This window comes from Dermochelys coriacea, chromosome 20 (assembly GCF_009764565.3).
Source record: "Dermochelys coriacea isolate rDerCor1 chromosome 20, rDerCor1.pri.v4, whole genome shotgun sequence".
Taxonomy (NCBI): Eukaryota; Metazoa; Chordata; order Testudines; family Dermochelyidae; genus Dermochelys; species Dermochelys coriacea.
In genome coordinates this window covers 8709162-8725083 of record NC_050087.2, presented here as the reverse complement: position 1 = coordinate 8725083, position 15922 = coordinate 8709162, and positions in this window count along the sequence as shown.

Sequence of the window (15922 nt, the reverse complement as noted above, 5' to 3'; positions counted from 1 at the left end):
TCTCCCCAGCCCTCACAACCAGAGTTGACGCAAAGCTCGGACCCGATCCAGGAATCCTTCAGCCTTAGTCATTACCCAGCAGCGGAGAAGACAGCAGGATCAAGGACTAGAGGGACGGCCCCAAGCCTCAGCAAAACTCCTCCACTCCTGACAGAGACGGGGCTTGAGCTGATTGCTCTTGACTTCAAACCAGGAGACAGAATCTACATCCACCAGCTCCCCCGTCCTGCAGCATCCCCAGAGCGTGGCTGTCAACTCAGAGAGAGGTGCGAGGACACAAACAACAACAGATCCTGCATCAGAACTGATGGGACAATGGCCAGTGGAAGGGGAAACACCCACACAGCAGGGTTTAAAACAGCGTCCTGGGTCTCCGCTCCTCTCAGATCCTTGGGCCAAAAGCAGCGTGAAAGGCTCCTCTGGCTTCACAGCTGATCCTGCATGCACTGGGGGGCAGACCCCTAGAAAAAACGCCATCCTACAAGTACAGTGTCCCCCAGGCCAAGCCACTGGGGCTGCAAAGGAAATTGAGGGCGGGAAGGTGGGCTTGTGGCTCCAGTGAGGCCTGAGTCAGAGGGGTGCAGGTCCTTAAATCCACTGCTGGGGGCCCCGATCGCAGAGTCGAACAGCAGGGGGTTGCAGCACATATAAGGTGGCTCTCCAAGTGGCGTTCAAAGAGTCCCACAGTCGGAAACCCTTGGCCCTCGGCGGCCCCCGCAGCAGCACCCCAGGGAGGAGATCTCGAAGCACCACAGAGTTTGACTCTCATGCCGTGCAGCCCCAGGCGGTACCGACCGCCGGCAGGGGAGGGATCCAGGACTAGTCGCCTGGAGGGTTCTTTACTTTGCCTTTCCCAAACAAGCGCTGCTGCGCTCCTTGCCCTTGGGAGCGGGAAGCCACTGTCAGCGGAAGCCAAAGAGAGCCGGGTAGTGCTCCAGGGGAGAAGCAAGAGGGTGGGATGGGGAAGGAGGAGGCCCTTCCTTGCGAGTCTCAATTTCCAAGCAGCCGGGGTCTGCAGAGACGGGGACTCTGCAGGCGGGAAGCAGGGGGGATCCGGAAAGGAAGGAGCGGGGGAGGCATAGGCGTGTGCACGGAGTGTGCCCAGGAACATCCTAATCGGGGCCGTCCCAAGCGCAAAAAAAAAGGGCGGCCGGACTGCCGGAGATGGGGGCGGGGAATCCGGGGTAGGGCGGGCCCCAGCCCGGCCTCTCTTCTCCGCCCCTGCGGGGGCAGAAGCTTGGTGGTGTTGCGCCCTGGGATCTGTCCTGCTGCCCCACAGCAGCCGGCAGCCAAGCTCCCGCCTCTTCCCCCAGTGCGCTACGGACTCACCCCGCTTCCACTCCCTGCCCCCTGCCCCCAGTCAGCGGTGTGCCGGGCAGAGAGAGGAGGAAGTGGAGAAGAGGCGGGAGCAGGGCCTTGGGAAAGGGGGTGGAATGGGGGTATACCCCCTCCAGCCCCCTGCTGTGAACCGCTCAGGGCAGGGGGCTGGGAGCACCCCCATGACCCAGCCCACCTCCACAGCCCTGACCCCTGCACCCCCCTCACACACCCAGCCCTCTGCCCTGACTCCTGCACCCTGTCCCACACCCTGCCCTGACTCCTGCACCCCCACACCCCAGCCCTGACTCCTGCACCTCCACACATCCCCATCCCCTCATCCCCCATGTCCTGACTCCTGCACCCCCCCACATCCCCACGCCCACCCTGAGCACCAAATGGGGAGCTCCTGTGCCCTCTTGCCCACATATCCACCTGCACCCCTCGCACCAAATGGGAGCTACCCCAGGTAAGCGCTCCACATCCCAGCCTCCTGCCTCAACCCTGAGCCCCCTCCCTCATTCTAGCTCCTGGCCAGACCCTGCATCCCAACCCCCAGCCTGCTCCTTCACCCTAACTCCCTCTCAGACCCTGAACCCCAGTCCTGTACTCAGTGCACCCCCACCCTTAGCTCGGTGCGGAGAGAGACTAAGAGAATGGTCTAGAACCAGGGAGAATGTAGGTACCTGCTCTATGTGGGCAGGAGTGGGGGGGATCCTGTTAATCCCCTCCCCAGCCCTGCTGCACTTGCAGTTTACCCCCAGCCCCTCCCTTGCTCTAGGGACCAACCCTAGCTCCCGCCCCACTGTGCTTTTGCCCCCGGCCCCTGCCTTGTTCCAGTCAGCAGGGACTAATCCTCCCCCCATGCCCCACTGTGCTCCTCTTGCCCCGGGCCCCTGCCTCACTCCAGCTGGGGACCAATCCCCCCTATGCCCTGCTGTGCTTTTGCCCCTGGCCCCTGCCTCGCTCCAGCTGGGGACCAATCCTTCCCCTTGTCCCCACCATGCCCAGCTGTTAGGGTGGATAAAAATCAATGACTTAAAAAAAAATCAAAAATATCGGATTTTTTTAATTTAAATTGGATTTTTGAGGAAAAAATATATCTAAAGATTAGTTTTAATTAAGATACATTATATCTCATCATGGAATAGGGATTATAAATTCTAATTCCATAGTATGAGACAATATATTAATGTAATGTTTAAGAAAACTTTGTAAATGAGTTCTAATAGTTCATGGATTAGGGACCCAATCTTATGGGGTTCCACAGGCTTCTATATAGATTATTTAGGTTAATCTTTCTATCTACCTAATGGGACTCAGTGCTCAGTCTAGAAGATACCATCAGAAATGCTTAGTTTTGCAGTTGTATTATGTTGTATTATGCACTAAGCGCCGAATTGCGTAATATAGATGTTGTAGAAATGTCTAGAAAGCCCGCGTTCGCTCGCCGCATGCGTCCCCACTACTGTGACGCCGCATTACCATTGGTCCTCCCCTCCCCCTTCGACTACTATTCTAGAAAATTCTTTGACCTATTGTGACGTTATTGACATAATCTGGGACCGTATAGATCATCATTGCAACCCAGGTCCTGTAGTGGCACCAAATCTTATATAAAGGGGGTCAAATGAGGTGTCTAAGACAAGGTTATGGTTTGCTGATTATGATTAAGCTGTCTATATGTGTGTATCATTTTTATCGTTGAAGTGATGAATATTGGCTCTATACTGTCTGTAGTTCAAATTTGTGCAATGCTTCTGGGTGACATCCCAGACAAGTTGGTGTCAGCTCCGCCTAGCCTGCTAGATGGCCCATTAAGGACCATCAGCTATACAAGTGACCCATTGAGAGAAGGCAGACACACCTTGCGACTCAACAAGGCATGCAGGGACATGCCTATGGACAGAACTCTGAGGTTTTTCCAGGCCATGTGATGGACAGCTTGTCTTTGGAACAAAGAAAGAAAGACCACATGGCAAGAGAATATAAAAAGCTGCTGCAGGTCCTCCATCTTGTCTTCAATCCTGCTTCTTACCTCTGGAGGGACTTTGCTAAACTAAAGCTTTGAACTAAGGACTGAATGACCCATCCCAGCTGTGAATGTACTCCAGAGACTTGATTTGAACCTGCAGTTTATTCCATCACTGCTTCAAGCCTGAACCAAGAACTTTGCCATTACTGTATGTAATTGATTCCATTTAAACAATTCTAGCTCTCATCTATATTTCTCTCCTTTTATGAATAAACCTTTAGATTTTAGATTCTAAAAGATTGGCAACAGCGTGATTTGTGGATAAGATCTGATTTGTATATTGACCTGCGTCTGGGGCTTGATCCTTTGGGATCGAGAGAACCTTTTTTCTTTTACTGGGGTATTGGTTTTCATAACCATTTATCCCCATAACGAGTGGCACTGGTGGAGATACTGGGAAACTGGAGTGTCTAAGGGAATTGCTTGTGTGACTTGTGGTTAGCCAGTAGGGTGAGACCAAAGTCTGCTCTGTTTGGCTGGTTTGGTTCGCCTTAGAGGTGGAAAAACCCTAGCCTGGGGCTTTAACTGCCCTGCTTTAAGCAATTTGTCCTGAATTGGCACTCTCAGTTGGGTCCCGCCAGAACCAGCCTCGTTACACCTATATAAGAGGCCGCATCAGGTGTGCCCAGCGCAGTGTCTACAGTGTTTGTAATCTTTGTCGCGTGTACTCTACTGAAATAGCATAACAAGCCCTTGGCTTTATGTTTTAATTCAATCGTATGATACCCCCCGTTAATTTCAAAATATGGATTTGTTCGTTGTTAAGATAAGAAAAGGAGCAGACAAACTGAATGATAATGAATGTGCTGATAGTAGTGCAAATATCTTGTGGACTCCTTGGTTAAGAACTTACGTGAAGATAATCATAGAATCATAGAATATCAGGGTTGGAAGGGACCTCAAGAGGTCATCTAGTCCAACCCCCTGCTCAAAGCCGCCACCAGTTCCAGTGCGTGAAATAAACTGAGTAATGACCAACAGAAACAGACTTTGTCTCTTAGTTCAGGTCAGTGTAGTTCCTATTCAAAGCCATCAAACATTCCATCTGATGACCCGGTCTGTGATATTCCAAAAAATAGATTAGAACACCAGTCTCGATTATCTAGAGGTCCTTATCAGCATAGATCGAGTATGTTTCCTAGAAGTAAAATAGGGAATAAACAAAGAAGTTTTCAGTCCAATTGGTATGAAAAGTATAAATGGTTAGAATATAGCCCACCAAAGGATGCAGCATTTTGCTTTTACTGCCGTTTCATCTCTTCTAATGATGCAGCAAACAAAGGTCACACTGATCCAGCATTTATTGATAAGGAAACTGGCATAGGGCTAATGAATGTTTTAAAAACCACCAACTGTCAAAATCCAATGTGTTGAGCTGTTCTTCATGGTCAAGTTTCAATGAAGGGAAACCTATTGATGTATCATTGGATGAGGGCAAGCAGGCTTATCAGTCTAAACGAGAAGAAGAACAGTGCCATAACCGAAGTGTAATGGAGAAACTGATTGACATTGTTCTGTGTTTGGCGAAAGGTGGGAGACCATTCAGGATCACAATGAAAAAGCCAACAGTTTTGAGAAAGGTTTATTTCTAAATCTTGTCAATATGCTCCAAAAATATGATCCCGTAATGGCAAAGCATGTGCAAATATCTCCTCGAAATGCTACCTATCTGAGTAATCGCATCCAAAATGATTGAATTGTAGCCTTGCACAACGTTGTGCAACAAAAGATTGTGTCTTCAGTAAATGGAAAAATGGTCTCAATAATTGCAGACAACACTACTGATTGTGGACACCATGAACAGATGTCCATTGTGGTGCGGTATTCTGACAATGAAAAACATAGTCCAGTTGAACATTTTGTGTCTGTTCAGAGACTATTAACAGTAGATGCTCAGTGTATTTTTGACCAGTTAAATGACATCCTTGGCATTCTTAAAATTGACTGGTCATCAGTGATGTCTGTCTGTTTTGATGGCACATCTACTATGTCTGAATGTACTATGGGAATTCAAATGAAATGTAAAGAAAGAAACAGTGAAATACTCTATGTACAATGCTATGCGCATTGTTTGAACCTCGTCCTAGAAGATGCATGCACTGCAAGTAAACAAAACAGAACTGTCTTTGATTTTTTTCATGTTTTTCAGACTCTTTATGCCTTCATGGAGGGCAGTCCTGTGCGATATGCAGTAATAGAGAAGATTTCACAGGAAGTAGGATCCCAGTTGAAGACTTTGAAGTCCCTGTCAAACACAAGATGGGCATGCAGAGCAGAAGCAGTGGCTGCTGTAAAACAAAACTACTCCAACTTAAAACTTAAAACTTACAAGCTTTAAAAGAGATTATTGAAACAACTCGCCTTATGATGCTAAAATAAAAGCCAGGGGCCTTATCCATGAACTAAATTCATTCAAGTTCATCTTTGCCCTTCACATGATGCACCCTATTCTCCAGATGGTGGTAAAAGTGAGTAAGGCTCTTCAAGCTTCAGATCTCAACTTACTTACTGCAATGACAGGGCTGAAAAGCTTGTGTAACTCTTCGGCTGCGATGAGAAGTGGCCCAGAATATTTTCAGTCTATTTTCAATGACAGTGTCAAAATGCGTGTAGAGAGAATGATATATCGATTCCTTCAGTTAAGAAGAGAAAAACGTCCACTCGTATTGATGACACGTTTGAGTCCCAGCATCACTTTGATACAAAAGAGGAGCAGGAGAGAATAACTTCGTTCTACCCACTCCTAGACTCAGTGATTACCAGCATTGACCAGCGATTTGAACAGGAGACTTGTAAAATTGTGACTGCAATGGGAAAACTACTGAGCTTAGACATTGGCAGGGATGATATGAGAATCATTACCAACAAATTTAAAGTGTCCTTGGATGAGCTGGAAGCTGAAGTCAGATTGCTTCGAGGTTATTACAGATCTGTTCCTAAAGGTAGCACTACGAACACCACCAGAGAGTGGCTTGATTGACTAAAGGAATCGGATCGGTCTTCCAGGCCTTTTACAAATCTATTCAATACTTTGCAGTCTTACCTTTACAAGCTGTGCACGTGAAAAAGCCTTTTCGAAACTAGCACAATGTAAAAAAAACCCTAAGAAGTACAATGTCCAAAGAGCGCCTCGACTCACTCATGATTTTGTACATTAAACAAGAATTGGCTTCATCAGTTAATTACAATGATCTGATTGAGGAATTTATGTCCATAACACCTGGTGAGCGACATCTCATTCTCTAGGACAGGAAGATGAAGAAACTTAATCTGTTTTGGTCAATTTGGGTTAGCTTATTATCTGGTTAAAGATACAGTCAATTTTCATGATCTTTATCTTTGTATATGCCTGGTTATCACTACAGCAAAAATTTGGTATTTTGTTTCTCATTTTTCAAGTTTGTATTTTTTAAGTAAAGTTTAGTTGTTAATTTAAAAAACATTGTTCAGTTAAGTTTTAGTTTATTTAGTTTGTTTGAAGAATAAAAATAATGTCCTATATAATTGGCTATTCAATAAATGTTCGCCTTAAAAAAAATTAAAATTCCCTGGGTGCACACCCTAATGAAATGTGCTGCGCACGCCTATGCTGCTCACCGTGGATGCAACGGACAAGGGGGTTACTGTGTCAGCCCCCAAAAGTGCGGAGGAGGTAATGGACCAGCTGGCCAAACAACTGCACCCACAGGAAGAGCTGAATCCAGAACTCGAAGTCAAAAACTGAGCCTTCCTCAATCCCATAAAGGTGGCTGGGTCTGAGCTCCATGCTGCTGCCCCCGGTGACGGAGACCTTGGCTCCTGGCTGCTGGGATTCTGATTCAGGCTGCCCTCCTTATCTATGCCACCCAAGGCTCCCTCATGGCTGCATGGCTTCCAACCGGACCTCTGGGACCCTTTGAGGGGCGGAAGTGGGATCTCCGAGGGAGAAATGTCTGGACGGTAGTAGGATGAGAAGCAGCCGGCTTCGCTCCTGTCGCTTCCCACGCTCAGGGCTCAGCCTGCCCCGGTGAGAAGCGTGCTAGGTATTGTTTCAGAAAGTGCCCTATGGGAGCAGCCTCAAAGTGGGAGGGAGAGCCAGGGCTGGGCACACCGCCAGGTTCACATGAAGCCCTTAAAGGCGTTGGCTCCCTGCTCCACATCTGCTCTCGGCTGCTCCATCAGCCGCCGCAGCTAGCCACCGGACAAGCCACTGGTGCTCCCCGGGGAACTCAACACATGGACCCATGTGGCAGGACAGGAGGGTGGAATCCCCTGGAACCTGGCCCAGCAGCTCCCTCATCTCAGGAGAAGAAGGAGGGGTGGGGTGATCTACAGCAGCTTAGGGCAGCAGTTCAAACCCCGTCCAATGTGAAATTAATTTGGCAGGTCTCAGTCCAATTCCCAGAGGAGAGACCGCCGCGTCACAGAATCCACCTAGACCGACAGGACTCCTGGGTTCATTCTCACCATTAGATCATGCTGCCTCCCCAAGCCAGATTAGAACCCAGGAGTCCTAATTCTCAGCCCCCGCTCTAAACACACACACACACACACACACACACACATCCCAGCCCCCACTCACTACATAAGAGGAAAGGCCATGTTAGTTGCTTCTATCCCTTTTGGAGAGAGAGGCTGGTGAGGGGCAGATTATCTTCTGGGCTCCCATTCAAGCCCCTTTCAGGCATGGGACTGGGGATGGGGTGGGGTCTCCCCACAGTTCCCAGATGGGAGGGAGATGGTTTTGTGATGGGGAGGCCCCTCCCTTTGGGAATTGGACTGACACCAGTCAAACACCTTTCACATTGCAGTGGGTTTGAGCGGGACTATTGGGAGTCAGGACTCCCAGCTTGGAGGGCTGAGAGTCTGATCTTCCTGACTCATCTAGTCTTTGTCAATACAGCCAGCTGAGGCCAGTGCTGCTCCCGCATGCAACATGATCGGCTTATTTGAGCTGCGCCTGGGTGAACAGAAGCCTTGACGTTGACCAGCCAACAAGAGCAGATCAGCTGAGCAGCTGGGCGGGAAGGTCTCCGCCAGCTCCTGCATGCTCAGCACCCTGGGGGTGGGTCTTGAGACAGCCCCTCCCACCTGAGACCTGTGCTGGAGCTCCCCCCATCACTATAAGGCCTAAAAGGGGGTTGATTGGAAGCCACTCTCCATGGAAGGGACTGGAGCAGGCCATCAGTGTCTGTCCTCCAGAGCTGGAGCCTAAACCCCCTTCCATGGAACCCGGAGTGTTCAAGCTGTTCAGGTCAGAACGATTCCTTTGCCAGCCTCGTCTGAAGGCACCTGCAGAGGGAATTAACTAGCTGATCGGAGTGGAGTAACAGATATGTAGCTGAGTCCGCACTCCTGAGGGGCTGCCCCCCCCCAAGTGCCAATCCGACAGGCTGGCGAGAGCAGCGCCGAAAGGGTTAACCTTGTGCAGGTGCAGCTTTGGCAGCACCAGGGGAATTTTCTGCCGTCTCAGGTGGCGGGTCCTGCAGGCTCAGCACAAACGGTTTAAAATATTCCAGCGTGCTCACTAAAAATCATCTACCTGCAACCAGCAACAAGCAGCAGCAGGAGGGACAAGCAGACACAGCAGATGGCATTCTGCCCTCCTCAGCAATCAGAGCACCATGGCCTGGCCACAGATGGTGACCCCAGGGCAGTCAGCCTCATGGTGCAGCACCAGTGAGAGCCCCACTTGGTACACCCGGTCTAACTAGGGGCTTGTCTGCTCTGGCAGCCTGAAGCTCATTAATTGTTCATTTCAGCAGTGGAATCCCTGCTCCACCCCAGAAGTGGGCACATCAGGGAAGTGTTGAAAGTTCATTGCCTGAACAGCCCTGTGAACCCAGGGAGGTACCACTGGGAGTACAGGCCATTTAACCCAGATAGGTTCATTTTGGCCTAGCAGGCAAAAGCCACCCCGCTTCAGAAGCCACTGCAAGGACTCATGATCTTTGAACAACTGAAGCCCACCCAAGCAGTTGCAGGTATAGAACATACACATCGCGCCCCCCCTTAACCCTGCTTCTGCTCCCCCAACAGCAGACAGCTGGGTCTGTGACACGCAGGGAAAAGGGAAGATGTAACACATCAAGGGGGCGGGGGCAGGGGAGGCAAGAGACAACATGAAATATAGATCTAGGCTCTGCACAGAATCCTCCACTCCCTAAGTTACAGCAAGCTTTCTGTCACAGTTTACCAGGGGCTGTGGCGGATTCTCCAGCACAGCCAATTTTCAAAACAAATGTGGATGCTTTTCTAAGAGATCTGCTCTAAGTCAAACGGGCAAGTCCTATGGCCTGTGCCACGCTGGAAGTCAGACTAGCCCAGTGGTCTTCAACCTTTTTTATTTGCAGACCCCTAAACAATTTCAAATGGAAATGCAGACCCCTTGGAAATCTTAGACACTGTCTGCAGACCCCCAGGAGTCTGCCGACTACAGGTTGAAAAGCGCCAGACAACATGAACACGGTGGTCTCTGCTGGCTTTGGGATCTCTGACCAATGGCCTTGTGGTAAAGGCAAGGGATGGAGATTTGGATTCCATTCCCCGTTTGGACACCAACTTCACGCAACCTTGGATGAGTCATTTCAACTCAGCTTCCTGTCTGTAAAATGGGGCTACGAATCCCTCCATTGTCTGTCTGCTCTCTTTAGATTCAAAGCTCTTTAGGGCAGAGACTCTTTCTAGGTGTCGAAGGGCTGCGGATCGGGTCATCACATTCTACTGTAATACAAATAATACAAACCCAGCCCATTCTTAATCAGGTAAAGACTAACCAGAAGGAATGCAGGAAGTCACCTGGGATGCTCACATCACAAACAAGCTGATGCAGGAGAGAATTGTACCAAAACTATGTATATTTACAAAAGAAGAGTTCCTCAAAAACCAAATGCAGAGAGCAATTTTGCAGGATTTCAAATGAAAATTGAGTAAACAAAAAAAAGTTTGCTTGAGGATTTAGACAGATGTTACTGGTTTAAAAAAACATTACAACAAAAACTGTTTCCTTCTTGTGTTACCAGCACCTGGGTTTATTAAACTTAAAGCTTATTTTTAATATAAATCCCTCCACACTTATTGCCTTTGCAGGTATTTCAGCATGGACAAATGGAGGGGGGACGGGACACCCACTACAGCTGGTCAATTTCACTCCAGTTCAAGTCAGTTTCACTTCTGGTACTTAACTCACTCCACATTGCTACTCTGAACTGTGTTTATTAGATGACAGGAACATGGTCTAACACAGAGCTTGTAGGTGCAGAGAACAGTACCCCTCAGCTGGGTCCATTGTGGGGGGCAGTGAGCCAGACAACCACGTCTGCACTTCTCTCCATGTCCCCAGCCAGCCCCAAACTGAAAAACTCTCTCCAGCCCCTCCTCCTCTGGACTTTGTCCCTTTCCCGGGCCAGGAGACCACCTGATTCCTTTGTTCTCCAACCCTTTAGCTCTCACCTTGCAGGGGGGAAGGCCCAGGCCATCAGTTGCCAGGAAATAGGGTGTTGGCCATTCTCTGTGTCCAGACCACTGCACACACCTGCCCTCTAGGGCTCTGCAACGATCATACAGCCTTATCCCACCCCCTAGACACTTAAGAACTGTATAGGGGAAACTGAGGCACCCCCACAATATTCAGAGGAAACATAAAGAACAGTCCCGTTTCATCACACCCTGCTATCAGAAATCTTCTCCTAGTGTATTTATAGCTAGTGATCAAACCACCTTCTCTTTGTTAGACTGAACAGATTGAGCCTCTTACCTCTCTCACTCAGACCTAGTAGATCTTTTCTGAGCCCACTCTGTCCCCCACCTCCCATCTGATTTAAAGCACAGACACCAGAATGGGACACAGTTCGATGGTGAAAGGCTAGAAACAGATTGTGCAACTGGCCAGGTGAATTTCCCTGTCCCACGCTCAGTCAGATGCAAGAGAACATTAACCAAACAGCATCAGCTGTGAACATTGGTAACATTTTCAGACAGTAGGAGACATTTATTTGAGTTTTATGTTGATAGCGTCCCTTGAATTTCCTCAGCCTGCCTGTCACAAGAGACAGAGGAGCCAGAATCCTCTTACACTGGGCTGAAAAAATGATCTTAAGTAATAGCATAATCTGCTTGTGAAAAGGGTATCACATCTAGCATGTGGACCTCATAGAGGATGACAGCTTACTAGTGCTGCCAGTTAATAGAGATCACACCTTCAGGTGACGTGGTAGAGGACCTCACTTGAACACTGAGAATCCTGGGTTCATACCCCACCAGGACAGGGTTTGTTATAACATCACCCCTGCTGAGAACTAATCGACCATCCCAGAAATCAGAACTCTCACACTAGAGTAATTATGGGAGACAGATTCTCCCACAGATCATGCTGGTGTAAGCCCCAAGGTACCAGGGCGATGGGGGCACCCCCGGCAGAGTTACACAGGTGCCACAAAAGAATTTGAACCCACAGTTTTGATATTTACTAACGGAGACCAGATCATGAAGCAAACCCCTCAGAGCAGCAACATAACTAAGAGCTGCACTCATCTCCTCTAGACAATTCAGTCTCTTGTCCCTTTTCCCCTTCTGTTCCCCCCCCCCGCCCCCGAAATCAGTCTGTTCCTTGGTCCTGCCCACACATCTCATACACTTCCCCTCACAGCCTGCTCACCCCTGAGGAGGAAGCAGCTGGGGGTGGTTGAGTCCCAGGGACAATAGGACCTGGATTGTGATTCAAGAGACCAAAGTTCAATGCCCAGCTCTGCCTACAGTTCCTTGTGTGACCTTGGGAGATTCACTTCCCCCGCCCTGCTCCGTGCTTCAGTGTTCAGATCTGTGAAATGGGGATAATACTCTCTTGCTTCACTGCAAGGATCGAGTCTGTTAATGACCGGGAGGGGCTCAGATCCTATGTCAATGGGAGCCATACAAACCCCTAGATTGGTCCACACACGCCTTCCCACCCCCAATACTGATCACTGGCGTTTAACAATCCCATGGGAAGGGACTGCCCTCAAGATCACCGTTCAAATCACTGGAGGAAAGAACAGACCATTCCTCTGCACCCCAGCCATGTACCCGACACATCCCAAGCCAGAAAATTCATTTGAAGACTTACCACCCTCCACCAAGAAATTCAGAATCAAGGCCCCACCCCTTTCTGGGAGGCTCCTCCCACAGCCCTAGGCTGGAGATGAAAGCATGTTCCCATGGCAACCACCAATTCCAATTTTTTTTTTAATTCAAACTGCTTAATTTTCCTTCTTTGAATTATTTAGTGGATTTAGTGCTGGGATTGGGGCCTGACGCCCAGCCGTGGAGAATGAGGCTTCTGGGTTCCCCCTAAAAAAAGGGGTAGGAGGGCACCCCACCACCTCCGCACACAGATGGGGCTTAGTCCCCAGCGCCCATCCAATCCTTGGTCTCTTTGCCAGCCAGGGGCCCAGTCAGTGCCCATGGGGTGGTGACACTGGACATCCATGCCACTCGGACTGACCCGAGACCCAAACCCTTTCCAGGGGCCGGTGAATGGGGCATCACAGGGGACCTCGGGCCAGCCCTGACCTGCCACCATAGAGGACGAGTGACCCCTATTGGGGGCCAGCAGAAGTGATCCATATCCTGTGGGGCAGAACAGGGCCCGGGGCAGGGGAATAACCAGCACCCCCTAGAGGGAAAAGGCCCTGTGTCCATTCCCCATCCCGCCCACCCGCCAGGACCCTCACTCCCACCCCGGCTCACCTTCAGCCTCCATCTTGCTGGCCCAGCATGTGGCCTCCTCTGCGCTCGGCCTACGGCTCCTCGGCAGGGCCAATCCACCCGGGCCCTGTGCCTGCTGCTGCAGGGGGCGAGAGAGGCACTTGCTCTCAGCCAGGGCCCCCGGCGCCCTGCCAAGCGTGGGGCAGACTGACCCCGCCAGGGAGCTGTAGCTGGGAGAGGAGGATGGGAGCCACCCAGGATCTGAGTCCTCTGGGATTCCATAGATGAGGGGCAGGCTGGGGAGCCAATGGGGGGTGGGCGCAAGGGCTTGGCCCCATGGGGGCTGGAGGGCCGAGGCTAGGGGATCTGCCCCTGCACAGGGCTGGGAGGGCGACAGATTTAAAGCAGAGGAAAATCAGTGCGATACGAGGGGGCAAGCAGACACCCCTTGGAAGCCACACAAACCTCATGGGCTGCAGTTCGGGGCAAGGGCAGCAAGTGGCATAAAAAAATCCTTCCCCCTCCTCTCCAGACTGTGTGTTTGTGTTTGTCCTACCGATGGACAGGCCATTACTGTCAGAGAGGCGGCAGCAGCAATCTCACATGATGCAGGTTTGCCAGAGGGCAATCGCTGCTCTCTGCCTCAGGAAGATCGGTGCCAGAATGGCATTCTTCCCCTGCCTCTCAACCAAATCCCTCCAAGAACCGAGTGTTTCCCCCATGCCGGCCGATTTCTCTCTCTAGCATCCACTTACCCCTCACGTTTTATTTAACCAGATCTTTCACATCATAGACGGAGGCTGGTGCAATGGTTAGAGAGCTAGCCTGGGACTTGGGAGATCCTGGCTCAATTCCCTGCTCTATCCCAGACTAACCTTGGGCAAGTCACTTAGTCCATGCCTCAGTTTCCCCATGCTACAGAGGGGGATGATAGCACGTCCTTGCCTCCCCGGGAAGGTTGGAGGATAAATATATTACCAGTTGTGAGAAGCTCGGATACTATCATAACCGGAGCCAGATAAGGACCTTAGACAGAAAGATAATGCACTTCCTTATTGTCCATACATGTTTTATCCCCATTTCTTGTTCAACAGCATTAAAAAAAAAAGCAGCTCAGCAGCTCTTAGTCATTTTAAGATCATTAACTTTATCTCCCTATCCATCAACGAGACAATGCACCTCTGCTATTTACTTAGTTTACTCCTGAGGTCTGCAAAAGCCCTGTTTTCCCTTAACACTTTTTCTGATTTTCTGCTCCAGCTGCCTGGCGTGATTCCATTCTGCCTCCTTGAAATACCCACCACAATTCAACTGGGATTCCTTCATCTTCACTTCCTGTCCTAAATTCCTAGCCCCACTCCCTCTCATCCCCTGCTTTATTGTAGCTGCTACAGGGGAACCCAGGTCAGCAGCTCACAGCGAGAAAGCGAGAGGCTGAAGGGGGAAGGTGCAGTCCAGGCAAAGGGGAGGGGTCGCCGGTTTGATCCCTCCTGGGACTCACTCAGGCATGTCCCAAGAAGTCAGAGGCCCTGGTGGCTCAGTTTGCCCAATGCCAGCAATCGCCTCAAGGCTCACACAGACTCTGATTCATCCCAGCAGAGCCAGAGTAGGGTGGGCAGCCGTTTACATACTAATCCTGCACCACACCCAGGGGGCACATTGTCTAATTGCCACCCCAGGCAGAGCGACTCCCAGCTCAGCTGCACCCTCAGGCAGCCAAAGGGGAGGAGACAAGCACCCACTGCCCTCGCACTGTTGCTCAATGCAAGCATCTTTGAGCTATGCCCAGTTTGCCCAGCTGAAAACAACTGCTCCAAGATGGGGAGAGTTTAGATACATGCTCAGGGCTGGTCTTCACTGCACGGTTAACTCAGGTGCAGCTCTTAACTCAAGTCGCCTCCAGTCGCCCCACAAGTCGGCTGGCCCAAGAGAGGCTACGGGCTACAGCGCAAGTTAGCCCAACTCGTCAGCTGCTAAGACAACTGCTCTATAGCGTAGACACAGGCCAACCTCCCTCGAGTGTCACTAGTCCTCCAATGGCTTCCCCACCCCTCACCCAACCCCTCCCTGGGCCCTTCCCAATGGACCCCCATCCCCTGCCTCTGCTTGGATCTCTGCCCCACCCAGGCAGTACCGGGTTTACCATGGCGCCAGTGGCTCCATGGCACCAGGCCCACACTGGCCACAAGGCCACGCCTCCGCATAGGAGCCGGGGAAGGAACATACTGCTGCTGCTTCTGGGAGCTGCTTGAGGTAAGCGCCACCCGGAGCCTGTACCCTGAGCCTCTCCTCACGCCCCAACCCTCTGCCCCAGCCCTGATCACCCTCCCACCCGCCGAACCCCTCAGTCCCAGCCCAGAGCACCCTCCTGCACCCCAAACCTCTCATCCCCAACCCCATCCAGAGCCCGCACCCCCAACCAGAGCCCTTTCCCTCCCCCCCCCCCCCGCACCCCAACCCCAATTTTGTGAGCATTCATGGCTCGCCATACAATTTCTATTCCCCGATGTGGCCCTCAGGCCAAAAAGTTTGCCCACCCCTGATCTAGGTTATTGAGGCAAAGGCCCTCTAGAACCTAGATCACAACAATATTTTGCAAAAAGAAAAGGAGTACTTGTGGCACCTTAGAGACTAACAAATTTATTTGAGCATAAGCTTTCATGAGCTACAGCTCACTTAATTGGATGCATTTGGTGGAAAATACAGTGGGGAGATTTATATACACACACAGAGAACATGAAACAATGGGTTTTATCATACACACTGTAAGGAGAGTGATCACTTAAGATGAGCCATCACCAGCGGGGGTGGGGGGGAAGGAGGAAAACCTTTCATGGTGACAAGCAAGGTAGGCCATTTCCAGCAGTTAACAAGAATGTCTGAGGAACAGTGGGGGGTGGGGTGGAG